Source organism: Malurus melanocephalus, unplaced genomic scaffold (assembly GCF_030028575.1).
Source record: "Malurus melanocephalus ecotype Western Australia unplaced genomic scaffold, MMel_1.1 scaffold_65, whole genome shotgun sequence".
Taxonomy (NCBI): Eukaryota; Metazoa; Chordata; class Aves; order Passeriformes; family Maluridae; genus Malurus; species Malurus melanocephalus.
In genome coordinates, this window is record NW_026623297.1 from 1,400,906 (window position 1) to 1,423,827 (window position 22,922).

Consider the following 22,922-nt stretch of genomic DNA (forward strand, 5'->3'; position numbering starts at 1 on the left):
ATTTTACTCTTTCTCAGTAGCCATGAATCACACATAAATGCAAGTATTAGCAGTGTTAGGGACTGATATCAGACTTTGCACAGCAGCAAGGCATGGAAAGGGAGTAAACCATCAGCCAAGGATGTTTTTTGAAGCACAGAACAAATGACCAGGTCATCTCCCTGGTTCTTAGTGACCTGCTAATCAGACACCTCTCAGCCAAATTCCACTTGGTCCCTGCAGTGGCCAATTTCATACACAGTGGGTTTTATACCCTACCCAATGAAAAAGTTGCTTTTGTGCTCACTTTGAGGCATGATTGCTATGTACCAAGCAATGCAGAATCTGATCATTCTTTTCACTAGTCTTTCCTGGCAATCAGCCTGCAAGAAAGTGAAAAAAATTGTATTCAAAACCTATTTGTCAAATTGAGCCATGACTCAAAAGACATGACACTGATTTCCTATTCACTACAGTTTACCCTGATGTTACAGCAATGTCTCCTGTATGTTTTAATCCAATTTAAAGGGCAAACCTGAGAGAAACTGCTGTCTTTCATTTCACTCCCTGCTTAACTTTAGTCCTTAATGAAACAGTTTAACATGCACGTCTTAGCAAATGCCCTTGGCTTCCAAGAAAGAAAAAACTTATAGAATTAGCCAAGTAGCTCAAATGTAATAGGTAGACCACAAAAGTAAGCAGATGTTAAATAACTCAGCATAAAATATTGCAAAGCAGAAACAGATCCTTTTGTTTTATTTCCTTTTTCTTTGGCTTAACTCCTTACCAGAGCTGTGGCTGCTGAAACAATAGTGGCCCCATGTGAGCTGCTGGATTGCAGCTCTTGACTGCAGCATCTCTTTCCTTGCTTTACCTGAACACTGGGGAGAAGCTGCCTGGGGTTAAGTCCAAAAGTGGGAAGAAACATTCAGGGAGAAGTGGACAATGGCCTTCTCCCTGCTGAAGAGTGAGAAATTTAGTGTTCCAACTGGAGCTGTGGTGGAAACGGAGAGATTGGGATTTTACAGAAATCTCTCCATACACACCCAACCAGCAGGAAGCAGCTGCTCCCTGTCCCCCACAGCAGAGAATGAGCAATGGAGCCACAGATAACCCAGCAATGCCCCATGCAGCATGGCTTAAACTCACCCTCTCTGGAGCCAACACATTCAATCTCACTGTCTCTCACAGCTCACTCACCTCACAGTGTTTAATTCTTTCTTTTGGACCACGACCTTCTGTTAACTCTCCAGCTGATGTAAACCTATGGTTTTCAAATATATATAACCCAAAAACTAGCTTTCTTTTTCCATTTGCATCCAGCCTTGCTGAACCCTGAAGTGATCTTTTCTCMATAACTATTTTTCTTCTCTCTTCCCATTTAGGAGTGTTAGAATATAGAGAGATCATTTAAAGACTGAGGATAATACATTTACATGCATCTGCATATACAAATGCATATATATATATATATACACACATATATTTGTGTGCATACATTTGTATATTTTCTTTGTCTCTATCTGTCTGTCTGTCTGACTATCTATCCATCTATCCACCCATACACACATACATGCAYACACAAATACATTCTTTTTCTGAGAGACGTAAAGCAGAAGCAAATTGATGGAGCTAACTGGAAGCGAGAAGGCAGGACGACCGTGATACAACGCCCTGAACTGCCTCGGTTCTCCCGGCTGCTCTGTGCTCACCCTGCCCGCTCCCGGCTTTTTGAGGATGCGACAAGTCGCAGTGCCGGGGCGCAGCATCCTCGGAGGAGCGTGTGTGTTCCCCCCGCCCCGGCCCCGTCCAATCAGGGCGCTGGGGGAGGGATGCTCGGGGCAGGGATGCAGGGTTGCCAGGCGACAGCAGCGTCCCCGTGTCCCGTCCCCCCACACCCTTGTCCTCCCCCCGGGACCGGGCTGCGCTCCTGCCCGCGCTGCCGGCGCAGTTAAACAGCCGCGGGGAGCCCCGCAGCATGGGGCTCCTTCCCTCGCAGGGCTCCTGCCACAGCCCCGCTCCCGGCCGTGCCAGGAGCGATAGCCAGCTCCAGAGTGAGAGCTAGGAACGCAGTCAATGAATAAATGGTAGGGATAARGCTCAGCCGGCCCCTCCGCGCAGCGCCGAGTGCCGGGGGAGGCGGGCTGCGAACGCYAGCCAGCTCCCACTCCCTGTCTTTGCAACTCTAGGTCGCCTCCTAATTTAAAGCTTTGCACCAATCCCCTTTGCCCGGAAAGGAGAGGAAATCTAGAAAGATGCCAGGCTGCGAAAAGGGACCCCAATTCACAGCGCCGGTCCCAGGCGCTGCCTGGCTAAGCAGAGCCAAAGTTGGTCAGAGGAACGGGAAGCGGGTGCTCCAGAGGAGAGGGGAAAGGAAGGGGATCATCGCCTGGTGATCACAACCTCTCCGTCCCGTTATCCCCCTCTTCCTCTCCTTYCCTCACAGCTTACCTCTGAGCACTTGGGAGGCCTTGATGAGTTTCCATCGGGATCCGATCCAAGGTGGGGGGGAGGAAGGGTGAYTGTTCCCAGAGGAAGCAGCTCACACAAGTTTGGGGGGTGACACTCCCCGGTGGATGTTTAACGAGCTCATCGGGAGGCCCGCGATGCCCGGGAGCAGCCGGAGACCCTCACCAGGACCCATCCTCACTGCACGGTAAGGAGCTGGGCGCTGCTATCCCGCGTCCTGGTCCCTGCATCCCACATCCCGGTCTCCGCATCCTGCGTCTCGGATTCGCGCATCCCGGTCCTCACCTCCCCGTATCCCGCATCTCRGTCCTCTCATTCCACTCCTTGCATCCCACACCCTGCAGCCTGGATCCCTGCATCCCGGGTCCCTGCAACCCACCCCCGCCCCATTCTGCCCGCTGGACCAGACGCAGCCGCTGCCCCGGGGGTTGCGGGTTGKGCAGCCAGGAAAAAGTTTAGAGCGGCGAATTGCCGAAGAGGTTTCCTGACGGGATTCAGGGGTCAGGAAAAACGGGGAAGGGGGGAGCGGGAAGGGAAGAAGGACCTTTACACTTGCAGAGGAAGGGTAGAGTGCAAGGGGAATCCTACAGTCGGCAGCTGGGAGGGGTAGGGCAGCGAGCAGAATCGAGCTGTGTCCCGATGTTGCCCAGAGGTTCCTGCTCTCACATGCTTTGGGGGTGAAGGGATGAGATTTTACGCTTGCCATCCTATACCCTTCCCTAAGCTGGGGTGGAAAGAGTSGAGCCAGCAGCTGGGAGAGCTGTGCTGAGTGCTCAGCGCATCTCCCCGGATCCGCCGCTGGGAGAGAGGGAGAGAGAGGTGGGGAACCTTTAAGAAATTGCAAGTGCTTTGCTCCTCCAGGAATATCTCCCCTGCAGGGACTTGGCTCGCTCCAGRATCCTAAAATTGGAATATTTCAAAAAGGAAGGAGAAATTAGCAGGGATGATAGAGCCATTGTAACTCTCCCTCATATATATGCGTATGCCCACGTATCTGTGTGTCCGTGTGAGTGCACAGCCAGCTGTGTAGGTGTGAGTGTGCTTCCGGAGCTGTCTGTGCCCGTGCATGTGCCTCGCCTATGTCCCTGTGTCTCTGGCTGTGTAGGAGTGTGTGTCTGTGCTGATGTGCTTGCTTGGGTGCAGATGGATGTGCTACACGCACAGGAATGTGGTTTTTATTCCTAGACAGTGTTTATCTAACCTTCTGTAGCCCTAGAGGTGTGTGGGTATGCACCTTCCATCTGTGTGTGTGTGCCAGGCACACGCATTGGCCGGGACACACGTGTGGGTGTGAGAAAGTGCATCTCTGTGCCAGTGGATAGGGAGGATTTGGGGTGGTGGTGTTGGATTTTGGGGGCYTTATCCCCCCAGGTTATCACAGTATTTTGAAGGAACATTTTGTGTGTACRTCCCTGTATTTCAGCAATCTTGAGAAAAGCCAATTCATGAAAAACTATACATCACACCGGTACTGCATTGGACTGAACTAAGGTTTTGCTGGTAGTCTGTGAGTTCTTTGGCTTCTTCTCAGTTTGTGCCACCTGCTGAAGATCATTTTAGTTCATTTGTTTTAAAATTAATTAAATCCACTTTAAAAAACACTCATTTGGAAGACTGTGAAGCAGAACAGCCTGGGACACAGACTGGTACCTATTTCAGCTTGCATAAGTAAGCTGAAMTCTTACTAATCTCATGTTGATTAAATATGCATGAAAAATTTGAAAATCACACAACCCACCTGATCAAACATGTATTTTAGGAAAATYACTTTTTCATTTTCTTGAAATTCACCTCAATCATGATGACTTCTGCTGTTATTTATGTTGATTAACATATTACAAGRAAATGTAACTTCTCCAGTTGTATTGGGAAAAATTGCACATCAAGCTACTTTTATTCACGATTAAGGTAATGGAAAAATTATACATCCGAAATGTTCATCCTTTGAATGAAATCAGTAACAATTCATGCATATCCTTCTTAATGAACTGATTATTTGAAGAGCAATGCTAGTTAATTTTCCYCTACTAGAACATTTCTTAATTTAATATCTGTGATTTTTTTTCTTGTTTGTTTACTAGGGGATTGTTTTAAGAATTATGCTGTCCACTACTCTCAATATTTCTAGAGCCCTCTATATATTAAACATAAAATACACTTCAAAATAGAAGATATATCAGTTSCTTTACTGCTCTATAACTTAAAGACAAGTAAAATGGCATTGGCATCAAGTACATTAAAACTAGACTTTCATCCTGGAGCCAAGATGCTTTTCTAATCACTGTTGATGTTTGCCTGGGTTACTTGTGTTGATGACCTACTTATAAGCTTCTACAAATAAAGGAATAAAGTTTTTTTTAGGCAAATGTTGACACCTTGCCTAGGAGTAAGATTCTAATTTTATCATTGGAAGAGTGGATCTAAAGCARGATGCAGGGGTAAAGTATATTTCCRGATTCACATAATGTTTTTACAGTTAAATAAATGTGACAAAGCAAAGTCCTAAATCAGACTGGAAAGCCAAAATAAAAGAAATACATTACAAACAAAGCTATCATTCAGTTCAGTGGTCTGTGTTATATAAGTGGAGCTGAATTTGGAAATGAAGGCAGTGTAGGGAGATGTAGTGGCATTTAAAGAAAGAACTATTTGGATGTTTTGTGTGAACACAACTTGCCCATGGCAGTGTCCTACAGAACACAAATTGTGCTGTAGCCCACAGAGTCCCATATAGAATACTGTAAGATATGAAAGACCTGGTCCTAATGTTGCTTATTTTGGGGTCAAATTGAAATTTTACTTTTAAAGCTGGTGGGMTAAATTCTCTATTTGCCTACAAGAATTCAGTAGGGTCACATAAAGTGTGCACTCACCAAAAGTCTGCTGCTTTAGCAGTGCAATTTGAGAATCTAACCTCAAGATTTCATGGGGTGTGAGATCCTGTCTATGAGGTTGTTAAATTGCCAACAGTATCCTACTGAAGGGACTTCATTCTCTGATCGGTTTTTGAAAGCTCTCTCCAAAGTCCTATAAAATTTTATCAGGATTTCTGCACCTTGTTTGCTACAAATTGTTGCACTACAGTTATTGATCAGTTATTAYGAGTTTTTGCCATTGATAAAGTCACTCTCAGGTTGCCACAGAACAAGACCAAAACATTTGACACACTCCAGGATCAGACAGCAYTACTCTTTGTGTGAGAATGTGTATATCTATGGTAAAGTTACATAAGGTGTTGCAAAGATGGTGTAATATTGACTGTTGGGGTGGTTTTCTGCTTATTGATASAAAACTGAGAGCTGGTTTAAAGCTTAATCAAAAACTTAATCCAGGTCAGAGAGTTAGAGAAGATTGTCCTCTTGCTCTGTACTGGTGTGWAGAATGTCTGTGCTTTAATCCCTGGGTGGGTTACATTTACCATGGAGGGGCATCCACAGCCAAAAAAATGAGGTGACCAGAAGGAAAATCAGGCACTCAGCCCACACAGCCAGCCCTGAATGTCCAGAGCAAATGTGTGGTAGACCTGGGATAAAGGTGGCAGGAAAGAAGTGGAGTATCCTTCAGTAGCACCACCTTCCTGTCATTGCCCGTGACTATTTCTTGCTATGAACTTAGCGAGGACTCTTTCACTGTGATAATCCAGCCCTAAACTGGCAGGAAAAAAAAAAAAAAAAGGGGACACATTTCATTTTGTAAAAATACAGGTTGGCTGAAAATCCTGAGTTTAATTTAGCCGTAGGCGTAAAATGGAAAAAAAAAAAAAAAAAAAATCCCCCAAAGCACAATGATGCCTGGGAATGGCCTCAATGCAATTGCCAGGTATTTCCACTGAGAGAAAACCACAGTTCATTGTTAGAAGTACTTTAACTGCAGATTAGTGCAATTGTCTCTTTCTTCAGGTAAAGAGACAGAATCCAGAATCCACTCCAGAATCCACTGTGTGATCTCAATGGACTTGCTGGCTTGTCTATTGTCTTAAGAGGTTTTCAGACATTTATTTCAGGGACATGCAAAAAATATACTTTCTTGTTTCCAGGAGCCTTTTAAGAGTAATTAAAATCCTTTAATGGAGGTTAAATCACCATGAACCTATAAAAGTCAAAAAGAAGAGAATTTACTAGAGCTACAACAAAATACACCAAAAAAAACAGGCTGTGGAACTATTTTGCTTTTATCTGATATTGGTCTTCTCAAATATAAAATGACGTTGTTGGAACAATTATCTCCCTCTTTTTAATAGCTATGCTGAGATTATGGGAATATTTATGTAGTCAGCAATGGTACTGCTTGTGTAGGAACATTAGGGCTCCTCATGTAAATCAACAGAATTTCCTAAAAAATGTAGAAACAGGTTAGCAGCTTTTCCAAACCATTTGAGATCCAACATATCTACCTGTAAAATGGTCTTAACCTCAGTTACCGAGGCAGCCTTTCTTCAGAACACTTTAAAGTCTGGCAAGAACCTTGACCTTGGTAGTACTGATGACCCTGGCCTTCAAAGTCACTTTCCCAATATATCCAAAGGGACACAGCATGATCACCAAGTATATAAATTAGATCAAATATGCAATGTATGTAGAGAGGGAATTGTTGATAAACTTTTCATGGATGAAATGAGAACTTGCAGCAGACTTTTGGTGAGTGCTGTCGGACCTTGAAATTTTCCATTTAGAAAAGAGAGAAGGGAAAAAAGTTGTGAAAAAAAAAAAAAAAAAAAAAAGATTGAGGAAAATATCTCTGTGTGAGATAAAACAGGAAAAATAAAGAAAAGAAAGTAGTTTGACAGAAAAGGGGGAAAATATCAGTAGAGATACCCAAATGACTATTCAAGCTGGAAGAAAAGTAAATTAACTGATAAGCCAGTTGTGGGAAGAAGAGATTTTAAGGCAGATGAAGGTGGTGAAGTCAATGGAGACACTGTCAGATTCCAGAGGAAAATCAAGCAAGTGCACACAAGGGAGAATTAAGTCAGAAGTCACTAAGTGGGTGAGCACAGAGTCAGCAAATTCATRGGACAGAGCTGTATTAGGAGAAATAAAGGGGTATTTAGTTCTTCATGGGAAGAAGGATGAATATGTGAGTTTAAAGTACTCTTTAAGGAACAGGGTACCTGAAAGGAGGGGTGCTGAGAAGGGAAGGTGGAATGTGCAGGTGAGAAGAAACAAAACTATTCCGGAGAAATGAGAAATACCTGAGGAGAGAACAAAGGGAWGAATTAAACAGGGAAGCAAATGAAAGGACTGGGATGGGCATGRCATCAGAAGAAAAACATGGACAAAGGTTGGAAGAAGGGATTGACCAAAAAAAAAAGGAAAGAAAAAAATATCAAAGGGAGTGGGAGGTCCGGAAAAGCCACCTCCCACTGGTAGAGAGGAGGAGCTGGGGCCTGGGCTTGCCGGGAAGAAGGAGCTGAAGGGAGCTTGAAAACTGAGAAAAATCTTTTGTCTAGAACATGACATGCTAGTGGAAAAGAKAGTGAAGAGAAAATGTGCAGAATGTAGTGACTGACAGCACCCTCAGTTGAGAAATAGAGTAGAATGTATACATTAGCTTCCTCTCGCATGAAAAGCTCCACTAACGAGCCCACACACYAACCAGGGACAATTTTTGTGTTACCAAAATGCTGCATCTGGAAAAGTGACACACAGCTCCATAACTGCATGATCAGGGGTTCTGCAGAGCCTCAGCCCCTCTGGTTTGTGGTGGCTGCTCCTCCAAAGCACACTTTGTTGAGGAACTGCCCTGTGGTSTGTGAAGGAGATGCTGCAGCCAATTCACCAGGGCTGGGATTCGGCAGCAACAGGATTGTTCCCTGCAATGAGCCCTACAAAGAAGCTGCCTGAGATAAGTGGGCAACAAGGGGCTGTCTGATCATACTGAGAGACTCTGAACCTCTTCCAGCAAAGCTGGTGTGTCAGAAATGRAATCTGAGGGACATTAATGGCTTGAAACAGGCTTTGAACACCATGTGGTCAAAACAATGCTGAGGTATAGGATGGGATTCTGTTTGAAAAGGGTTTGAAAATCTTACAAAATATCCTTCCACAGCTAAGTTCCTAAAAATTACGCTTAAATATACCCCTAAACATTTTCATCCCTAATAGTTCCTAAATATCGTTTCATCAGTGATGTGATTCCCTGCTCCACAGACATGGAATAGCAGGGCTGAGATGGTGCAGRAATCATCTCTGTTATAGGAATGCAGGTTAAATACACTCCTCCTCCTTCTTGGTGAGGAACAGAGCCCTCTGGGAAGCYAGTCTAGGGTTTAGACCTCCCTGAGAGGCTCCTAAACCACTCTTGACCTTGTTGACCTTGACCCATTAAAAGTACAGCTCWCCACATCAGGATAGCTTATTTCAATGACAAAGCTGTGATTAAATCTCCTCGGATCCCAAACTGTCCCCAGCTTGTATGTGCTCCCCTCCACGGTGGGACACCTGCAGCTGAGCTTGAGGGAACATTTCTACAAGTGTCTTTGGTGAGAGATTTTTGGCTGAGATGTTTTCGGATCCAGTACTGACTGCCTAGCAATTTCTGTATTGCTTTATAACCATTATCTGTTATATTGTTATTATTAATTTAATTTACAGTGGTTGCATCATCTAGTGAACAAATTATCAGGAAAGCATGAGAAGACATGTTCTGCTTGTGTTTAAAAATATTACATTTGTAATGCTTAGCAGAARTTGGCTGGCCTGCTGTTAGACTCACATAGTCAGAGAGGTGATAAAAATCAAGAAGCAAATTTTGGGGATGTTTCCAGAACTCATAGAATGATTAATTTTTCTATTTTATTTCTTGGTATTTTCATTACAAGAGAAAACAGATAAATGGACAGAAGGATGGAGGCAAAAACAAAGATAAAGAWGTGCAGTAACACACGTAGGGTTCAGTGCTGAGGCATTAAAAAWGTTAGCTTGGATCAGCTCATGTGGCTAAGAAATGTCCAAAATTATATTTCTCTGCAAGATCATTTCAAATTTGATATTTTTATGCAAAAAATATAATTGGGTTTGGTTTGACAAGTAAATTTWAAAAAAACTTCATTATAATTTTTGGTGAGATTATGTGTGTATTTGATTGTTGAGTGTCACYAGTCAAGAATATGACTATGGACTTCTTTGCTTTTTACCACAGATTTTTRATGGCATTTTTACTAACCTTTTGTGAGTCAGAAAGACATCTTCACTGCATCTCAGCTGACACATCCTTTGGTTTCATTGTAAAATTTACAGATGTTTCTGAATACCACAAATTAAATATCTTGATTTTACCTTGTAACAGATGTATTTTACCAGTATTTAACTCTGCCTTGCAAAAAGTAGGGGAGAAAAACATCCATGTGAGGCATCAGTATAGTAATACTGATTAAATTATAACAAAATTGTGTGAAAAGGACACCTTATAATGCCTAATAGATGTTACAGCGTGTTATTTGCATAGACAATACTAAGTTTCTTGTTTTCCTTATTATGAAATACTCATCCACAGAATAACATTTGACTAGGAAATTTACAAAGTTAATAGGAATCTTTTTAGATAATTTCCAAACACTGTAAGAACACACTAAAGTACACTTGTTAAATCCACCTTGCAAGTGTTTCAGTGTATTCCCTTGGGATCCCTTAATTGTGCTGCTCATTTTCTTCCTTGCCACGGTGATGGTTTTAGGAGAGCCTTGACAATACCAGAGATCAGCAGAAAATGCATTTATCCTAAACAGGGGTGAGCCCATCCTACACAGACTGATGATGAGGTTGAGTTATCAGGGAAGTCTTTGCTCTCAGAAGTTGAGGAAAAGGAAAACAATTGTGTGGGAATGGTAGCACAACACTCAAGTCTRTCTTGGCCAAATACTCCAAAAACATACAGCTCAAGCTTCTTTAGCATCCCATTTTTACATAATAAATTTATCTCAGGGAAAATAAAAAAGCACCACATCTTCTTCATAACCAAGAAAAGAAATAAACTGTCTGCCTCAGGTCTTACCAGCAGAACAAACGCTGCTGCTGTTCCAACAAAAGCAACATGCAGCCCCTGTCCTTTTCATCCATTCACTTGTCAATGTGGCTGTCATAAGGATGCATTTACATATGGCAAATCCCACAGTTGATTCATTAAGATGATTTTATGGGTGAAAAGAGGACAKTACTTAATGGAGTAGCTCCAGGAATACAAATAAAATCAGATAACTTTCACAGAATAATAACTTTCCTTTCTGAAGTGGACTTTAAATCTCTAAGAGGAGAATAGCTCTGCTTAAAGAAACCTTTTCTTCTTCACTCAGAAGTGATCTCCGATTAATTGTGCATTTTAGTTGAACTTTTCTTTCCTTGGTATCCTAGGAGAAAAGCTCTGACAGACTGAGAATTTTAACTTGTTTGTAATGTAAACTCAGTATACTGGTGGTGCTTTTTTAACACTCCAGAAACTGCTTGGGAGGAAAAAGAAATAAATAAAAAGGCTTTGATCCTCTAAGCAAACAAAGAGGGGAGAAGGAGGTTAAAAGAACCATCATTTGTTGAAGGCAGAGAAGGAAAATGTGGGAAAGGTGTTTCTATTTTAACAGTTCTAGAGACTGATAAGCTCTTGGAAATATCAGACATTTCAACAGCATTAGAGACTTCTGATGAATAAGGTTTGATGATTTTTTTTTTTTCTGTGTCATTGACATTTTTGAGATTTCTAAGGATTATGAAATTCTCGATAATATCAGTCATCTAAACAAGATTTTTTTTTTTTTTCTCAGAAGCAGATATCCAGGACAAAGCTTAGAGATTAATGCTAATACCTTGAGCATCAAGCTCAGATAAACATATTCCTAGTGGCATTATTCAGTGTGAAGAAGGGAAGTGTCTAGTCTGGAAGCAACACCAGGTCCTGAGAGCTGAGATTTAATTTGTACATCAGGTTTTTGGCCAAAGGGTGGAATGTAAATGAAACTTGCAGTAGCAGGGGTGGGGTGTGACCCAGCAGTGCCCTGTTGGCCCTTCTATCTCTGGGAGATGCTCCCACTCCCTAAAATGTAGGTATTTTGGCCAGCAGGTACAAKGAAGTCAAGGCTTACATTACTGCTATCTGCCTGCCTTTCCACATATTTTTAAGGAAGAAAGCAGACAAATAGTTCCATTTAGACCTAACTACCTTCAATCAATGTCCAGGGAGCGGCTGTGGAGTAATAGGGCTTCTCAGTTCCTGTGATTTCCTGGCGAGGGCACAAGGTTCCAATTAGAACTTATCCTGAAAGAGTGCAGTATCCATTAGGGTAGAAATGGATAGAAAGAGGCCCTTTTTGTGTAAGACTCTTCATTTTCAAAGATTGTACACAACGTTCCCTTTGCCTGAATGCAGAATTTACAGTTCCACTCATTATGACACCAGTAAGGATTTCATCTGATCCMCCTCCAAAGGTGGCATAAAATGTCTTTAAGTCTTTATTAACTGATACTTGTTGAATGATTTCCTTAAAATCTGCAGTGAYAGAGATTTCACAGCTTCCTGAACAGCATACATCTGTGCTTCACTGCTCTTATGGATAGAAGGTCTCCAAAAGTTTAACTAAATCCCACTTTTTGCAASCAAGCCTATCACTCTTATCCTCTCTGCTATGGAAATTTGAAGCAATTTAGCATCTTCTTTCCCATTCCAGCCTTTTATATTGCAATGGGATTAGATTTTGGCTGTTTAATGTTCATTTATGTAACGTTCTCCTCAGTCATCCCCTCCTGACTCAGTGAAATAACTGCTTTTCTTTTTGCCATTTGCTTTTCTAAGTAGCTTGTTTTTCTTGCWGTTTTCCTTTTTGCCTTCTCCAGTAGCTCGTTGAGACCTGTACCCAAAAAATGAGTACAGACAGTGAATGGTTTGACTTCCCTTGACTTGAATATAAAATTCCTCGAAGAAATCAAAGAAATCCTTCCTACAATTTCTTTGTTCTGTTCTCCAAGCCTCACTCCTCCCAGCATTTTGCCCAAAGAGATCTCAGGACTCGCACAGAGCCATAGTGATGTCTTTATTGTGTCACCTTTCAATCTGCTCGCTACATTCTTTCTTCACTGCTTTTGGTCATTCCTAGTTCACAAACGCATCCACCTCCAACCAAATAATTGTCAACTCTCACATCCACAGAARGATTTCAGAAGAAATTTTTTTAGGCAGTTGAGGTAGAAGAGCCCGTTGTTTTGTCAGAAGGATCTTTGTGGGCAATGGCTTCTCTTGGTTCAGCTATTGTTAAAGGGTATTTATGTTATTGTTATCATGTCTGGCTGCTGTATTGTCTACAACAGCCCAGATTTAGCATGTTGAGCATGAAAAGACCACTCTGGCCACTGACCTCAGCCTGACTGCCCTAAGTCAGAGAAAATCTCCCAGGAACATTTGTAGAAGGGAAGGCTCCAGACCAACTCCAACCATAAAACATGCTGATGAATATTGCAGAGCTGAGCAATGGATACAGATGTGGCATGGGTATTCATTTGGGTTTTCAGCTGTTCTGAGAGGCAGAAGCTGCTCACGCTTTCAGGATCATAACCACAGAGCCAGGAGGTCTCAGATGAGATGCTGGACTTTGCTGCTGGCAGCCCCACRCAGAGTTCATCTGCATTAAGCTGATAAATGTGGCATTAGGCAAGAATCCAGAACTTCATGACCCCTAGGCACACTTCGTGCCTCACTTGTTTAATTTCATCTTTTATTAAGACTCAAACTTCTCCCTGGCCAGTCTAGAACATTTCCCCAACTGTCCAGGACATGGATAATGTCAGTGAGGTCCTAATAAAGCTGCCACAGGTACTTACCCCAAAGGCTCCTTAGAGGACTGTTTACATCTGTTAGGTTCATGCATAAGAGAGTATTAGTTCCGCTAAAAGAAAAGAAAAAATAAAATCTCAGGAAGGACAAGAAAAAAAGCATTTACTTGTGTATCTGTAGTAATTGTTTACAGTCTGGGACAGGGAGACACAGAAAGGCACATTCAGGCAGTCCATGGATGCAGTTTGATGCTTTTTCCATCCACTGATAGCTCATGCAATCCCAAACACTCATCTCATATGTCAGCTCTTGAACCTATATCATACTRAATGGAGTACCTGGGCCTGGCATTGTAGTGCCTCTTATTGGGTGGTCAACAGCACATTCTCAAGGCCTGAAAACAGTTTCATGGTAGATTCATCTCTATTTAATCAGCAGGACTTATCTCAGTCATATCTTAAAGTGCTGCATTTTTTTTTGCAACTTTTTTTTTTTTGCCAGAACCAATTAATAGGTGCTCTAGGATGGGCCGTATTTGCCCATTCCCATTTATAAGATGGTTTCCATGCCAATGATTACAATTAAATACTCATATAAGTAGTTTCAAAAACAAAAGCACATTTGGAATGATCCTTGTTTATCTTTAGAGAGGAAGAGCTGCAAAGACGAATGGATTGAGAGGGATTAAACACAAGGCTAATTGTTCATTAGGCAACCTAAGACCAATTAAGTGTGCTAATCCATTCAATATTTTTTCTAGCTATTTCCATTATTATCCCTGCCAAAATTATTTTGCATGTATTAATTCACCTATGCTTATTAATTAAAAAAACTCACTTGAAATRCAGGTCTTGCATCCTATAGTCCTTTTTAAAGCAAAACTTCCATGACAGCAGTAGCAGAAGGACTTCAAGATGTGACTGGAACTCTCTGTACTGCTCTTTTCCTAAAATAAAACGTAAATTCCTTCAATAAGATTAATGTGAATGCATTCTCCATCTGTATTGATTCCAGATAGTCTCCATGTTTAATTAAGACATATTTTTCTGCAAAATTATGCATAGTTCTATGCAATGTTCTATGAAAGTGGTCCAGACTGTACCTGACCCAAAAGAATTGATCTAAWATTTATTGCTGATTGCTCACTACTACTATTTATTAGTTTCTACATTATTTTGATGTGTAATTGATTACCTGTTTGCCAGATAAGTAGACAGAGAGTTATTGATGGCTAACTTGATTATCATGTCTTCCAAGCTCCAAAAAGTAATTTCTTTTTTCAGATCAGCTACACATTAATATTGTCAGATTCTGGCACCCAAAATAACCCTTGGAGAAAAACAGACTTGCCATAAAATTASATATAACCACAAATATGGGGAATGAGCCACAGGCCAGGTAGCAGAGCAACAGGAATGGATCTAAGGCTATGGAAGCCCAGAAGCAGAGCAGGACTCTGCTTGCTGTGGGAAAAGGAAATTTTCTACTAGGATTAATAAACAGGAATATTGTCTTCAAGATATGGAATGTAAACATCAATCTCTACTCAACATTAGTAGGGCTACTTTCGGGGTGCAGTGCCCAGTTTTGAGAATTAAGCTTTAAAAAAGAATATAAATCTCTTGGAATGCACAGAGTATCAGCATGAAGAATTGTGTGGAAAAAATAGATTTGTCACAGGTAAGTAAAAGGCTTAAACTGTCACACAGAAGGCTAGACCTCAGGAAAAACTTTTGATTGTGAGGAGTGGGAAAAACAGAATAAACTACTGGGAAATCTAAGAAGTTCCTGTAACCAAAGTGTCTAAAAATGAATTAGCCAAGACATGAGTTAGATAAGACCTAAGTAAAATTGATCTTGATTTGGGTAATAGCAAAGGAATATTAAGATCAAGATGTTTCAGGGTTCCACCTAACACTCCTCTCAGTGACCTGAACATAATTCAGGGTTCCTATCCCAAGGTCTCTGTTTTGCAAACCTCTCCTGGTGAGGTGCAGCAGAGGCACTCAGAGCAGAGAGCATTGTGCTTCTCTTGGGGAAGAGAGGGGAAAATGGACAAATTGCAGGAGCAAGGWAGGTTGTCCTGCAAGAGAGAAGCAAGCTGTGCCATGCAGGGGTAAATCATGTACTTGTACAGGGCAAGAATTAATCTGCTTAATTCACATGCAAACTCGTTATGAATGACTTCACTAGAGACAGACAAGTCACGTGAAGGCCATGAGCAATGTCCCCTCTGACTGTAGGGACCATGCAGAAATCCCTATGTGTGTACAAAACACAGCATTCAATGGGCTCTAATACTAGGACAACAAATAAACAAAGAAAGGAAGGAGCAGCACAACTTGTGCTGTCAACTTTAAAGTCTGCTCTGCGTGTTCACAGGCTCTGGTACCCTCCTGTGTAGGCAGCATGCTATATAAGGTTATAAAGTTATGTATGTTTTTGGAATATTTGCATAAGGAAATGAATGCAGTAAATCTGTTGACATCGTCAATGCAGAACTACCGTAACTGTAAAGCTTTCTGCACTGCAGTGATGATTATGAAACTGGTAGGTAGTTTATGTTATTAACTCAAGGCGTCATCTTTAATAAATACTCATGAAACACATTGGCAAAAGCATAAACTGCAGGAACATGAGTAGGAAATTTATGACATGCTCTCTATCCTAGATAAATTGTTAACACTGCTGTTCAGTAATTATTTAATCAAAAGCATACTTAGGGAAATCTGAAATAACTGAGAGATTTCAGTTTTTAGACTAAGAGTCCTATCTTCATGTTAATTACTGAAGCAGGGTTATAGTATATTTTAATAAAAGTGTGAGATGRTATTGAAATTCAAATAACTCCTTTGAGGTTTTATGGCTCATACSAAATGCAAAGAAATTCAGAAAGAAAAATTTTTCCAAATTAATAATTCTGTCTTAAAGAGTGCTAAAGAATTAGATTTTGTCTTCTAAAAGGACATTTTGTTTKGTTGTGAGTTTGCGAAAAAATGTATGTGGATATGTAACTTCAGGGCTCATGAATAAGAAAGATATTTTGTGTAAATTACACTCTTTTCTACCCYGAAGTTTCTCTTCCATTCAAAAGATACTGTATCTTTCATCATTCAAGGCCTCTCTGCATTCACCCTGGAGAATACTGAAATATTCCTTTTATCCATCCTAAATCAGGTGAACAATAAAAAGATATTGATTTTTCATACAGTATAAATAGTTCACRAATGTATAAAAATTTAATTGGGAATTCAGTGGGTCAAACACTAGACTGTGATAAATTAGCAACAAACTCAGCTGAGCTGGTCTGYGTAGCAGCAACTGGCAGTGCTGTTCAATTTGTCAGGAGTGCTGCACTTCCATCATTTAATGGCTTCTAGAGATAATAACRTTGGCAGTTTTGGGTTTTCAAAGTCAGCCTCTTCCTTCCCTTGCTCTTAGTCAAGCAGTTGTGTAGACTTTGCAGCAAATTCCTTGCACAGTAATAAAACATTTCTCTTGTCCCTCTCACTGAGCGTGGCTGCTGCACTCTGAGCTTGGCCATCACCAGTAGGGAGCTGCTGAGGAATTGATGGCAGGAGAACATGAGTCATGAACATGTCCCAATCCCCCAAATAGTGTAAATCAGTGTAACTGCACTCTTACAAGCTCCAAGGACAGAGATAGCTTGTAAATATGGGAATTATGGGGGTTGTGCAACRTAAATAAAGCCAGAATAGACAATTCAATCTATCTCCTGCCCCAAAGCACAGTCAGTATTATCATGTCACTTCTGAAAAAAGGTCACTTTCTTCTTGAAAACTTGTGATGTGGAGTTTTTACCTGTGCCTCAGTACCTTTATGATGAGAACATTTCCCCTAGTGTCTAGCCTAAATATTTATTTTTGTGGTTTAAGTTCATTTCTGCTTTAGCTAATGACTGATGCCTAAATTCTTCTTTCATCCCAATTAATTTCTCACCCCTTGAGCTTGATGCAGCTTTGCTTGCAATCTGGTCTGACCACAACTGTGATGTACCTGAGACTGCTGACTGGATTTGGAAAACTGTGAGTCTCAGGCTGAGAGATCTTCCAGTCAGCTGAATAGGCCATTAAGCCATGAAACATTCATTGCCTCTAGAAAATTCAAAGTAATGCTCCTGAAAAAAACAGAGTCCTAAGATTGTTTGTTTTTTTTTTCTTTGTCTCCTATTACAGGAACATTCTGTTAGGGTTTTTAACATAAGAAATAAATACAAAGACATGTTTTAGACTGTTAGTGTGATTAGTACAAAGGAAAGCACTACCTCATCAGGGGGATAATGYTTCCTTTCTAAGTTGTAGCACCTCTAATCTTATGCTCTTTAGTGAGATGACAAATTTCAGCCTGTRCATTAAGTGTTTTTAAATGGCACTGAGTTTTTGTTGCATGTTGGTTCCAACTAATGCTTAACATTATTATCTCTTAATAATGCTCATTAAAGGAAATATTTWGTTTCTATCAAAGTAAAGGACTTAGTGTTTAGTGAAGAAAATAGCATTAGTTTGAAAATAAAATAGAGGATAAGTAAAASAAAGAGCTATTGCTGGTGAAAAGGCTTTGATGAAAACAGCATTGAGAATGGCAGAAATGTCTTTTTCTCTGATAATTTYTTTTCTATTAATGGCCTATTCTGCTATGATCAATAAAATCTCCTTCAAGGGTCACAGTGCTTCCCAAGTTCATTATTGCAACAAAAACAATTTGGTTCAAAGCCTTTCCTGAGTAAACAGGTTCTGGTAACACTTCATCCTCCCTGCTCACTGCTCTTCACTCGGGCTGGGTCTTCTCTAGTGAAGCCACTGGAGGCAGCAGCCTCTGCTAAACCTCAGGCTCAGGGGTATGAACCTCAGGCTGAGGGATGTTTTCCTCAGTGAGGAAAATCCCTATAGCATTTTCCCAGCCCCTGCTCAGCCTCACTTGGTGCCAGGTTCAATTCCCTTTTACAGAGATGGAGGGAAGGAGCTTGTCATTCTCTGGGGTATCTGTAGGCTTTTCCATGGCTCTTGTCCTCATTGCTGACTATCAGCCATGCTTTAGGGCCTGGAGCTCTTCCTCTGTTTGTTTAATCCTCCCAATCCACTGCAGAACCCAGGAAAACAGCTTAATGACATCCTTCAGATGTTTCTAAGCCAAAATTTCCTAAGAGCCTTCAGGCTATAGACAGCTTGCCTAGCCATCTCCTTTTTGCCTCTTGCATTTTTGGGAGATGGCCCTCTTGAGCATCTCGGACTCTTGCTGAATTTTTCAGAGTGACAGCGGGCAAGAATACCTGAAATCACCAAACAGGGTTATTTTCTCAGCTCAGGCCCATTCTCTGGACTAGAACTGCAATGCCTTTGGACCTGTAGAGAGTACAGTATGATCTGGATTGGTGCCTGGCACATGGCAGTGGTCTCCTTGCTCTTGCCCACAAGGTTCCTGCTGTCTGCAGGCTGAGAACCTTGTGCCCCAAGCCCTGGGGTYGTGTGTTACTCCAGCCCAACCAAATGTGTGCTGAGCAACTGCAAAGGCTCAGCTGATTGCACAACTATGTTAATTGTTTTGCCTCTGGGTCTCCAGTGTCATTTTGTTTTCCTGAGGACTCCTTGCAGTTAACCAAAGAGTTGCAGTTTATCTCAGAGACTTCAGACTTGTACCTCGTAAAAACTTTTACTAAGCAGGCAAGTAATTCTTTTCACTTCAAGTCAAATGAATGGGTTTATATTGGAGCCTTTTTTTGTGATTAACACCAACAGTGAAAGTAATGWTTTATTTGCCCCATGTCCTTCTAAAAGAAGAAAAACTGGCTTGATTTCCACTCAGATGGCTGGAAGGACAAGAAGTCTCTCACCATTACCCCTTCCATGAGAAATCTTACTCTCTCCAGCTCAGAAGCAGYTTGTGAACTTTAGGGGGTGGGGGAAAGTATTTGTAGTAATCTCTTCTACTTTTCACCACTTCTGTGACTACCAAGGAACCGGTGCTTCTTTTGGTCATTGCATTCCACAACCTCTTTTTTTTTGTTACAAATCAAAAAAAAGAAGCATTTCAGGGTGGGATTTACCTCAGCAGATATAACCTGAAGCCACGGTGTGGAGATCTGCATCTTTGGAAAGTCATATTTCATGATAAAAAGAATTATGCTTTCAAGGAGGGATTCAACTGACTTGTTTTAGACATCCACTATGGGAAAAAAAAAGTCATGTTCAAAAAAAGKTTTGTTTTTTTCTTTWAAGTGACTATAAAAGGGCCTTTGAGTAACCTGATCACATGTAAGACCATAAAATCTGACTGTTTTATTAAAAGAATCTCACCTAAATGTCTAGAGTAGGACTCCAGCAGTGCAGGCTCCATTTTATCCATATTTCTCACATGACTGAAAATTTAGTCATCATTTTATTCACAGCCTGCTTTGTTACTGAACTCGAAGAAGGTGCCATGTCAGCAASAGAGGACAACATGGTGCTGCTGCTTTTTTCCCTGGTCCTTGCCAAGWTGTCCTCCCTCATTTATTTCCACAAAACTCTACTCTGTGTCTGTTCCAAAAAGAGACACTTTTCTCTCTGCAAAACATAGGAAGAAGGCAAAATGTGTCTGAGATCCTACAATGTCATATATTTTATTTGGAGATAAGTTTATCTTGCAAAATGAATTTTCTCACCCAGAATTCAGAGTTTGCCTTTCCACTGAGGTTTGACTTTTTAACTACATGTGAAAGCAACAACTTACCTGTGCTGATGGGGATCCCTTGCACTGTTACACCTAAACTTCCTTGTACACAGACATCCTCTGTCAGACACTGAATCATGACAGACATGGGCTACAGAAGCCTTTGTTTAAACCCAGTCCAAAACTTGCTGAGTTCTYAGTGTTAAACTGTTAGTCTTGAAAWGGGAATTTATACAGGGAGGTCTTTTTGCTTGCATTCTATGAGAGGTCAATCTGGAAGGTCAGTAATGGCCCCTAWGCCTTTAAAATCAGTAGATCTGTGAATTAGCCATCCATAATATTCAGGGATGCCAAATTAAAAATGTGTTAAAGTGAGAAAAAAATATATCAGAAAACCTGGCAAGCATTCAAGTCTAAGCTCACTGTTCGTCTTGATCTTGTTGATTTGAAAGATTTGCATTTCAAACCTTTCAGAAAATATTAAGTTATTCTTTCAGTCATCTCATAGTGTCAACACTCTGGTCCAATATTAAAGTATTCAAATATGCAAACTCTTCTCAGTTTACATATTATGCATATGTGATMATTTTCATCTTGGTTATAATAAAGATTGAACCAACAATTTCTTAAGCAAAAAAATTTAACATTCTGAAACTAAAACACTGTTTCCTGTTCATAAATCTGATTTGGGCTCAGAKCTTCTGTGGTTTGAGTGTGGAGGAGGCTGCACTGCACAAATTAAAGCAAATACATTTCCTTCCAAGTGGTGCTGTCAGGAAGCAACTTCTGCTAGACTCCAGTTTCCATGTAGAGGCGTTTGCAGTATCATAAATACCTGTTCTTCCTCCTCACGTCAAGACTCCCTGAGACCTCGGGTCCCCTAATTTCCTTTTTGAGCAGAGATTCCTTGACAGGGCTCRCCAGAGTTTAGTTTAGTTTAAATTTGGTGCCTGGTGGGTTGAGTTCTTTCTTTTCTCTCTTTAGTCTTGGCTGTCTTCTGTTGAAAGCTGTCACGCTTTTGAAGGTCTCCCATTAAAGACTTGACTTTGCCCTTTCTGCATAAAACAGCAGGAACCCGAGCCCTGTAGCCCCCAGGAGTGGATTCTCATGATTTCCCTCGTGTGCTCTCTTCTCCTCCTCAAAGCTACCTTTTATTCCTCCTCCTCTGCTGCACTTTGCAGTGTCTCTCATTCTGAAGCTGGCTCAATTAGAGCTAGGGGAACTCTTTCCTGGGGCTGTCAAAGCTTCCTGGAGATTCCCACATACTGTCATTTGCAAAGATTTCCCCACCTGCCTGATTTTCAACTTATTCACTGACTCAGATAACTTTTAGCCCCAAAAGACAGRAATTTTAACAGGATAAGGACAAAGCCTTTATAACATCCTGTTCAATAGATGTGATTTTGGTTCAAATGGTTCATTTCTTTACCCATTCAAATTGTCCCACTGATTAGTTCAAGATGGTTCTTCTGGCTTTGTGTGGAATAACCAGGAAATAGCAGCAATTACAAGGATGCATTGCTCCATCCTAACAGCCTGGGTTGTATTTAACTTCAAGGTTCAGGGATTTGGGAAAAATCTTTCACCTTTATGTTCTACCCAGGTCTATAATCACATACACAAACTTCCTTTTGCACCAATATCTGTTAATGGGGCAGAGGATTAATTACAATACAGGCAGCCACTGCACCTACACAGGGACTGCTCATAGCCCAGACCCTGCTACTCTTTGTCCTCAGGACTGACCTGCTAGGTGTGGCTGTTGCATTAGTGGTTTTGATGATTTGTTTTTTCCTAATCTAGAATTGAATTGCAAAAATTAAAATTTAATATTAACATATTCTCGCTGTGCCCAGGGATGTCAATTTTTTTGCTCATGTTTTTACAGCTGAAAATGTATGTCTGGCATGAAATTGAAGGATCTMCACTGATTTTCACTGAATAACTTTTGATTTACAGCACCATAAATATCAGGGAAGMAGACCAAGTTATTATTTCGTACCCTTTAAATTCACAAAGCCACTAGTACTAACCTCTTGTGCTCATAGCTGCAGTTAAATAGACTAAGGGGGCTGTTTTTGTAGATAAACCTTTGTTTATGTCTCACCAGGCTTCATATGTACTGCTTAAATCAGCCAAAAAGTGCTYACAGAACCAGGAAACAATCCTCCTTATGACTCATATATTACTAGATCCAAACTGTTCCTTAACTGCTCCAGCCCAGAGTTAACATATTTTTTAAAATAAATTCCAACTGTCAGTGGACGACTGGAGGTACAGAACTCATGTCTAAAAATTATTCCATTCCTAATGCCACATTGTGTTAAAAAAAAATTGTGAATTGGGCTAGACATTTCATAATACTGGACATCTGTCTTTGACAAATAAATATGTCATAGCCAAGCAAAACAGCCCTAAGACATTATTATGATATTATCTCTTTAAAAAGAGACTAGCATAACGAACTGAAAGAGTTAAGGCCGTGTTTTCCACAGATACAAATTAAAAAGCAGCTAAAGATTATTAAGGTGGCAGCAAAGACTGTAATTTCAAAAAGTTTTATCTGTAACTTGTATCAAACATCTCAGCTCTGTATTTCAATGACCCTCTAAATGATTTACTCAAAAATGTGGACTTTGCCTGGCTCTTCCTGCTGATCATGGGTTTTATTTGGTCAATTGACAGTCTATTTCCTGGATAGATTTTATTTGTGGTTTGGTTTGGTTCTGAGAGTTGAAAAATGCTGCAGATATTAAGCAGGGAAGGACTTTGATYTCTGTTCCACCTGCTAATTCTCCATTGGGTTTTGAACACAAACTTGTTACAGACGCAAACTACATCTCAACATGTAGGAAGTGAGGAACAGGGACAACACTGAGGAGAAAACATTTTCTCTGCCTGTGAACTATTTTTACCTCACAGGCTGTTATTCCACTCAAGCTGAAGGCAGGTAAAAGGAARTGCACTTTGCAGGCTCCTCTTGGATCAGTTGGAATCCTCAATATCTTTAATGTGCTCATATTTTTACCTCTGGGCTGGTGATGTTGTGTCTG

The 22,922-nt window shown here is 40.9% G+C and overlaps 1 protein-coding gene across 1 annotated transcript in view; it reads left to right on the top strand.

The window, feature by feature from the left end:
• Window positions 1-2,164: 2,164 nt before the first annotated feature.
• GRM3 (glutamate metabotropic receptor 3) overlaps window positions 2,165-22,922 on the top strand; it is a 99,241-nt gene continuing 78,483 nt past the window's right edge. Inside the window, exon 1 of the mRNA XM_057366419.1 lies at window positions 2,165-2,635. The gene's annotated coding sequence lies outside the window, so the exon portion shown is untranslated. The remainder of the gene's footprint in view (window positions 2,636-22,922) is intronic.